The sequence below is a fragment of the Salvelinus namaycush genome, chromosome 39, assembly GCF_016432855.1.
Source record: "Salvelinus namaycush isolate Seneca chromosome 39, SaNama_1.0, whole genome shotgun sequence".
Taxonomy (NCBI): Eukaryota; Metazoa; Chordata; class Actinopteri; order Salmoniformes; family Salmonidae; genus Salvelinus; species Salvelinus namaycush.
In genome coordinates, this window is record NC_052345.1 from 21,086,558 (window position 1) to 21,094,552 (window position 7,995).

At 42.4% G+C, this 7,995-nt stretch overlaps 1 pseudogene; it reads right to left on the bottom strand.

Moving 5' to 3' along the window:
- The window catches only part of LOC120032757, a 42,364-nt pseudogene extending 37,793 nt beyond the window's left edge, over window positions 1-4,571 (bottom strand).
- Between the last annotated feature and the right edge of the window lie 3,424 nt (window positions 4,572-7,995).

Consider the following 7,995-nt stretch of genomic DNA (forward strand, 5'->3'; position numbering starts at 1 on the left):
AAATCAAACTTAGGGAGGAGGCTTCTGATGTTAACATGCATGAAACCAAGGCTTTTTCGATTACAGAAGTCAACAAATGAGAGCGCCTGGGGACACGCAGGGCCTGGGTTAACCTCTACATCACCCGAGGAACAGAGGAGTAGGATGAGGGTACGGCTAAAGGCTATCAGAACTGGTCGTCTAGTGCGTTGGGAACAGAGAATAAAAGGAGCAGATTTCTGGGCGTGGTAGGATAGATTCAGGGCATAATGTACAGACAGGGGTATGGTAGTGTGCGAGTACAGTGGAGGTAAACCTAGGCATTGAGTGACGATACGAGAGGTTGCATCTCTGGAGGCACCAGTTATGCTAGGTGAGGTCACCGCATGTGTTGGAGTTGGGACAAAAGAGCTCTCTGAGGCATGTTGAGTGGGACTAGGGGCTCCGCAGTAAAATAAAACAATGATAACTAAACAACAGTATATAAGGCATATTTACATTAGAGAGACATAAAGCGAGGCATAAAGCAATCACAGGTGTTGACTGGGAGAGCTAGCTAAGACAACAACGGGTAAGACAACAGTTAATCAGCTAAGACAACAACGGGTAAGACAATAACAACAAGTAAAATGTCGATGAATGGGCAGAGAGGGTCAGTTAACTTCTTCGGGGTAGGGGGCAGCATTTTCACTTTTGGATAAATAGCATGCCCAAATTCAACTGCCTGCTACTCATCCCCAGAATATAACATATGCATATTATTAGTATATTTGGATAGAAAACACTCCAAAGTTTCTAAAACTGTTTGAATCATGTCTGTGAGTATAACAGAACTTATGTAGCAGGCAAAACCCAGAGGACAAAACATTCCGATTTTTTTTTTCACTGTCTTTTCAATGAGATTTCATTGGGAAACCAGATTTCTAAGGGACTTGTTTGCAGTTCCTACCGCTTCCACTGGATGTCACCAGTCTTTAGAAATTGGTTGAGGTTTTCCCTTTGTGTAATGAAGAAGTACGGCCATCTTAAATGAGAGTCACTTGAAGTGGATTGTTTTACCAGAAAAGTTGCGTCAGTTTGTTTTCTTTTTGTATTGAACACAGATCATCCCGTCTTCAATTTGATCGATTATTAACGTTAAAAAATACCTAACGTTGTATTACAAAAGTAGTTTGAAATGTTTTGGTAAAGTTCACATGTAACTTTTGAGATATTTTAAACTAAATTAAGAATATTCCTCAAACTCGCATCACGTTGCGCAAGTTGGAAGCTGTGTTTTTCTGGATGAAACGCGCCAAATAAATGGACATTTTGGATATATATCGACGGAATTAATCGAACAAAAGGACCCTTTGTGATGTTTATGGGACATATTGGAGTGCCAACAAAAGAAGTTCGTCAAAGGTAAGGCATGAATTATATTTTTTATTTCTGTGTTTTGTGTCGTGCCTGCAGTGTTGAAATATGCTACTCTCTTTGTTTACTGTTGTGCTATCATCAGATAATAGCATCTAATGCTTTCGCTGAAAAGCCTTTTGGAAATCTGACATGTTGGCTGGAATCACAACGAGTGTAGCTTTAATTTGGTATCTTACATGTGTGATTTAATGAAAGTTAGATTTTTAGTATTTTATTTGAATATGGCGCTCTGCATTTTCCCTGGCTATTGGCCAGGTGGGACGATTGCGTCCCACCTACCCCAGAAAGGTTAACTACACACAGGGCCTGAGTTCGAGGCAGGGGCCGACAGATAAACAAAATGGAGAACCGTGATTAATGAACAGTCCAGCAGGCATCAGCTATGTAGCCAAGTGATCATAGCGTCCAGTGAACAGCAATATATGAACCAGGGAAGCCGTTAGGTAGTCGTTACTATGCTAGCCGGGAGACGCGCCTGGCTCGATGCTAACTGGTGCTAGCTTTGGGACAAGGGCCTCACCGACGTCTGGCAAAGTCCGGTTGAGGGCACATCGGACGGAATTGCGTCGGCAGACCAGTCGTGATGGATCGGTGGGGGTCTGTGTCGACAAAGGGTCCAGGCCAATTGGCAGAAGAGGTATTGTAGCTGGAGTAATTTGTTTGCTAGCCGGGAGATGCACCTGGTTCGTGGCTAACTGGTACTAGCTTTCTGTGACAAGGGCGTTAGCCACTATAGCCAATCCGGTGCAAAGGTCCAGAGTTTACGGCAGGAATCCGGTGATGTAGTGGCTTCTAGTCGTCTTAGTGAAGAGTCTGGGAGGCATCAGCTGTGTAGCCGAGTGATCATAGGGTCCACTAAATAGGCCGGGAGATGAGCCTGGGTCAAGGCTAGCTTCGAGGCTGGGCCACTCGGTGGCAGCTAGCCAGCTGCGATTATCTGGTGTAATGGTCCAGAGCTTACGGCAGGAATACGGTGATGTAGTGGAGAAAAACAGTCCGATATGCTCAGGGTTAGGTCAGGAATACGGTGATGTTGTTACAGTTTGGACTTAAATTGTCTTGAAAGTCTATGGCAAGACTTGAACATGGCTTTCTAGCAATGATCAACTTGACAGAACAGGAAGGATTTTAAAAATAATAATGAATATTCACATGAAGATCTGTCGCCTATTGGATGACATCACGACTTCCCATCAAGCCAACTCCTTGAAGGCCTTACTATGACACCACTCACTCCTTCTAGTTTGCAGTTCTCAAAAAATATATATATATTTTGCTCAAAACATTTATTTGTTTCCCTTTAGTGTGTTTGTACTTTACTGTATTTATACACTGCTCAAAAAAATAAAGGGAACACTTAAACAACACAATGTAACTCCAAGTCAATCACACTTCTGTGAAATCAAACTGTCCACTTAGGAAGCAACACTAATTGACAATAAATTTCACATGCTGTTGTGCAAATGGAATAGACAAAAGGTGGAAATTATAGGCAATTGGCAAGACACCCCCAATAAAGGAGTGGTTCTGCAGCTGGTGACCACAGACCACTTCTCAGTTCCTATGCTTCCTGGCTGATGTTTTGGTCACTTATGAATGCTGGCGGTGCTTTCACTCTAGTGGTAGCATGAGACGGAGTCTACAACCCACACAAGTGGCTCAGGTAGTGCAGCTCATCCAGGATGGCACATCAATGCGAGCTGTGGCAAGAAGGTTTGCTGTGTCTGTCAGCGTAGTGTCCAGAGCATGGAGGTGCTACCAGGAGACGTGGAGGAGGCCGTAGGAGGGCAACAACCCAGCAGCAGGACCGCTACCTCCCCCTTTGTGCAAGGAGGAGCAGGAGGAGCACTGCCAGAGCCCTGCAAAATGACCTCCAGCAGGCCACAAATGTGCATGTGTCTGCTCAAACGGTCAGAAACAGACTCCATGAGGGTGGTATGAGGGCCCGACGTCCACAGCTGGGGGTTGTGCTTACAGCCCAACACCGTGCAGGACGTTTGGCATTTGCCAGAGAACACCAAGATTGGCAAATTCGCCACTGGCGCCCTGTGCTCTTCACAGATGAAAGCAGGTGCACACGCACATGTGACAGACGTGACAGAGTCTGGAGACACCGTGGAGAACGTTCTGCTGCCTGCAACATCCTCCAGCATGACCGGTTTGGCGGTGGGTCAGTCATGGTGTGGGTGGCATTTCTTTGGGGGGCCGAACACAGCCCTCCATGTGCTCGCCAGAGGTAGCCTGACTGCCATTAGGTACCGAGATGAGATCCTCAGACCCCTTGTGAGACCATATGCTGGTGCGGTTGGCCCTGGGTTCCTCCTAATGCAAGACAATGCTAGACCTCCTGTGGCTGGAGTGTGTCAGCAGTTCCTGCAAGAGGAAGGCATTGATGCTATGGACTGGCCCGCCCGTTCCCCAGACCTGAATCCAATTGAGCACATCTGGGACATCATGTCTCGCTCCATCCACCAACGCCACGTTGCATCACAGACTGTCCAGGAGTTGGCGGATGCTTTAGTCCAGGTCTGGGAGGAGATCCCTCAGGAGACCATCCGCCACCTCATCAGGAGCATGCCCAGGCATTGTAGGGAGGTCATACAGGCACGTGGAGGCCACACACACTACTGAGCCTCATTTTGACTTGTTTTAAGGACATTACATCAAAGTTGGATCAGCCTGTAGTGTGGTTTTCCACTTTAATTTTGAGTGTGACTCCAAATCCAGACCTCCATGGGTTGATAAATTTGATTTCCATTGATAATTTTTGTGTGATTTTGTTGTCAGCACATTCAACTATGTAAAGAAAAAAGTATTTAATAAGAATATTTCATTCATTCAGATCTAGGATGTGTTATTTTAGTGTTCCCTGTATATCACTTTTCAACAGGAAAAGTTTAAAAATCACTGGAGGACGTCATGAACAATTCCGACAGTACAAAAACATATTCAAGTGTAGAATTCCCTTTTAAAAATCACACATTAGTTCAACAACTGCAGAGTTTGTGCCCCTGTTAAGATAGTACTCACTGTATTTACTGGTGTTAATCAGATCAATGCCCCTGTTTTATAAGATAGTACTCACTGTATTTACTGATGTTAATCAGTTCTCCAGTCTTCTCTTCTTCGTCCTCCTCTAATGTGACAGTAATTTCCCCCTCTTCATCCTTCATTCCAAAAACCTCTTCATCTTCTTTCGCTTCATCCTCCACTCCAAAAACTGCATCTTCCTCATTTTCTTTCACAGTCACAACCTCCTCCTCTTTCACTCTGAACGCGTCTTCCTCTTCTTTCACTGAAACGTCTTTTTCTTCTTCTTTCACCCTAACAGCCTCACCCTCTACTTGTTTTTGTATTGTAACAACCTCCTCTTCCTCCTCCTCTTTCACGAGAGCTTCTTTCTCCGTCCAGCAGACCTCCTCTTCTATAGCAGGAGAGTAGCTTAGTGAACTCATGGTCGGGGATAATAGCTAGTTAGCATTAGCGATTAGACTAGTGCTAACTTAACCAGCCAGCTAACGTTAGTTGACTTAAAACGTAAATATTAAATGGGGTAGCTATTTGTTTCCACATAAGTATGTTTAAATCATAGTGGCAAATAAACCAGGAAATTGTCTAAAGAACATGAATGTTCCGACTTTGTTGGCTAGCGAGCTACCGAGGTGGCTGCAGTTGTTGAAGCGTTCCGTCCACTAGATTATACGTCACAGTAGAAACATCGCCTGAAAGACACATATTGCCATCCTCAACGCAGTTGAGGGAAAACTTTTTTTTTATTCTTCATTGAATTATAATATTATAAAGCAGTTTAGGGAAACGTTTTTTTTCTCTCCATTAAATATTAATATTATATCACCACGTACAAAGAGCAACAAGTGTTGTTGGATTAGTTCAGATTTTTTATGAGAATTTAAAACAAACTCTACATCTATTCCACATCTGTATTTCTGATTCAGTTAAATAACTAGATATCAAAATAAGCACCTAGTTATTGATACCCTTGATAAAGATGAGCAAAAATTACTGTATAAAATAAATAAATAAACTTTACCCACTACCAGGATATTTTAGCCAGAAACCTGGTTACCTCTCTGCTAGGAGGCTGAAACTTGGACCATAAGTGGATCTTCCAGCAAGACACATCAACATCCACAAAGAAATGGTTAATTGGGAACAAAATCAACATTTTCAATGGCCATCTCAGTCTTCGGACTTGAACTCCATTGAAAACCTATGGTTTGAATTGAACAGGGCAGTCTATAAGCGCAGACAAAATAAATCAAGGACCTGGAGAGATTCTGTATGGAGGAATGGTCTAAGATCCCACCCAATGTGTTCTCTAATCTCATAAAACATGTCAGTGTCGTTATCCTCTCAATGGGAAGGTGCTGGAGTATTGAAAACACGGGTGGCAATAATTCAGACCCTTACTTTTTGAGAATTACATGTTAAACTATATCTCTTTCTCTGAGCAATTGTATCAGTATAAAATAATATAATTTCCATTTTTTTGTTGGTGTAACAATACATCATGTAGATGTATATAATGATCAGACTACGTCTATACTGCTCCTACATGGTGTAACAATACATCATGTAGATGTATATAATGAACAAAATAGGTCTATACTGCCCCTACATGGTGTAACAATACATCATGTAGATGTATATAATGAACAGACTAGGTCTATACTGCTCCTACATGGTGTAACAATACATCATGTAGATGTATATAATGAACAAAATAGGTCTATACTGCCCCTACATGGTGTAACAATACATCATGTAGATGTATATAATGAACAGACTAGGTCTATACTGCTCCTACATGGTGTAACAATACATCATGTAGATGTATATAATGAACAGACTAGGTCTATGCTGCTCCTACATGGTGTAACACTACATCATGTAGATGTATATAATGAACAGACTAGGTCTATACTGCTCCTACATGGTGTAACAACACATCATGTAGATGTATATAATGAACAGACTAGGTCTATACTGCTCCTCCATCGTTTAACAATACATCATGTAGATGTATATAATGAACAGACTAGGTCTATACTGTTCCTACATGGTGTAACAATACATCATGTAGATATATATAATGAACAGACTAGGTCTATACTGCTCCTACATGGTGTAACAATACATCATGTAGATGTATATAATGAACAGACTAGGTCTATACTGCTCCTACATGGTGTAACAATACATCATGTAGATGTATATAATGAACAGACTAGGTCTATACTGTTCCTACATGGTGTAACAATACATCATGTAGATGTATATAATGAACAGAATAAGTCTATACTGCTCCTACATGATGTAGATGTACACTACCGTTCAAAAGTTTGGGGTCACTTAGAAATGTCCTTGTTTTTTAAAGAAAACACATTTTTTGTCCATTAAAATAACATAAAATTGATCAGAAATACAGTGTAGACATTGTTAATGTTGTAAAAAAACATTTAAAAATACAAAGAACATAAAAAAGGCACCTTTATTTAACCAGGTGGCCATGATGTCATAAGGATAGTTTAACCAGGTGGCCATGATGTCATAATGATAGTTTAACCAGGTTGAGTTAGTTAGTTGAGAACAAATTCTCATTTACAACTGCGACCTGGCCAAGATAAAGCAAAGCAGTGTGACACAAACAACAACTTGTTCTTTAACAAAGCTTTTGTAAACAGTATTGTTGCATAACAATCAGGCAGTAGAACAACAATAATCATCAACCTCTTGACCAATCTTCCCTCCCCTTAACATTGGGTTTGACTCAGACCCTGCCAGTGTGCCAGGTGGACATTGGGTTTGATTCAGACCCTGTCAGTGTGCCAGGTGGACATTGGGTTTGATTCAGACCCTGTCAGTGTACCAGGTGGACATTGGGTTTGATTCAGACCCTGCCAGTGTGCCAGGTAAGACATTGGGTTTGATTCAGACCCTGCCAGTGTACCAGGTGGACATTGGGTTTGATTCAGACCCTGTCAGTGTACCAGGTGGACATTGGGTTTGATTCAGACCCTGTCAGTGTGCCAGATTGACATTGGGTTTGATTCAGACCCTGCCAGGTAAGACATTGGGTTTGATTCAGACCCTGCCAGTGTACCAGGTGGACATTGGGTTTGATTCAGACCCTGCCAGTGTACCAGGTGGACATTGGGTTTGATTCAGACCCTGCCAGTGTACCAGGTGGACATTGGGTTTGATTCAGACCCTGCCAGTGTACCAGGTGGACATTGGGTTTGATTCAGACCCTGCCAGTGTCCCAGATGGACATTGGGTTTGATTCAGGCCCTGCCAGTGTACCAGGTGGACATTGGGTCTGATTCAGACCCTGCCAGCATGGCCAGAAATGTATTCCAAGGTCATTAACTTATAACCACAGAACCACCACAGACCTTTCATGCGTGACTAAAAACACCTAAGTATTAGATTTACTGCCCTGGTCTAGTATGTCACTGCATCAGACACCATTCACAATGCTGGCTGAGGTACGAGTAAAACATGAAATATTATTTCCTAACCATTCACAATGCTGGGTGAGGTACGAGTAAAACATGACATATTATTTCCTATTTG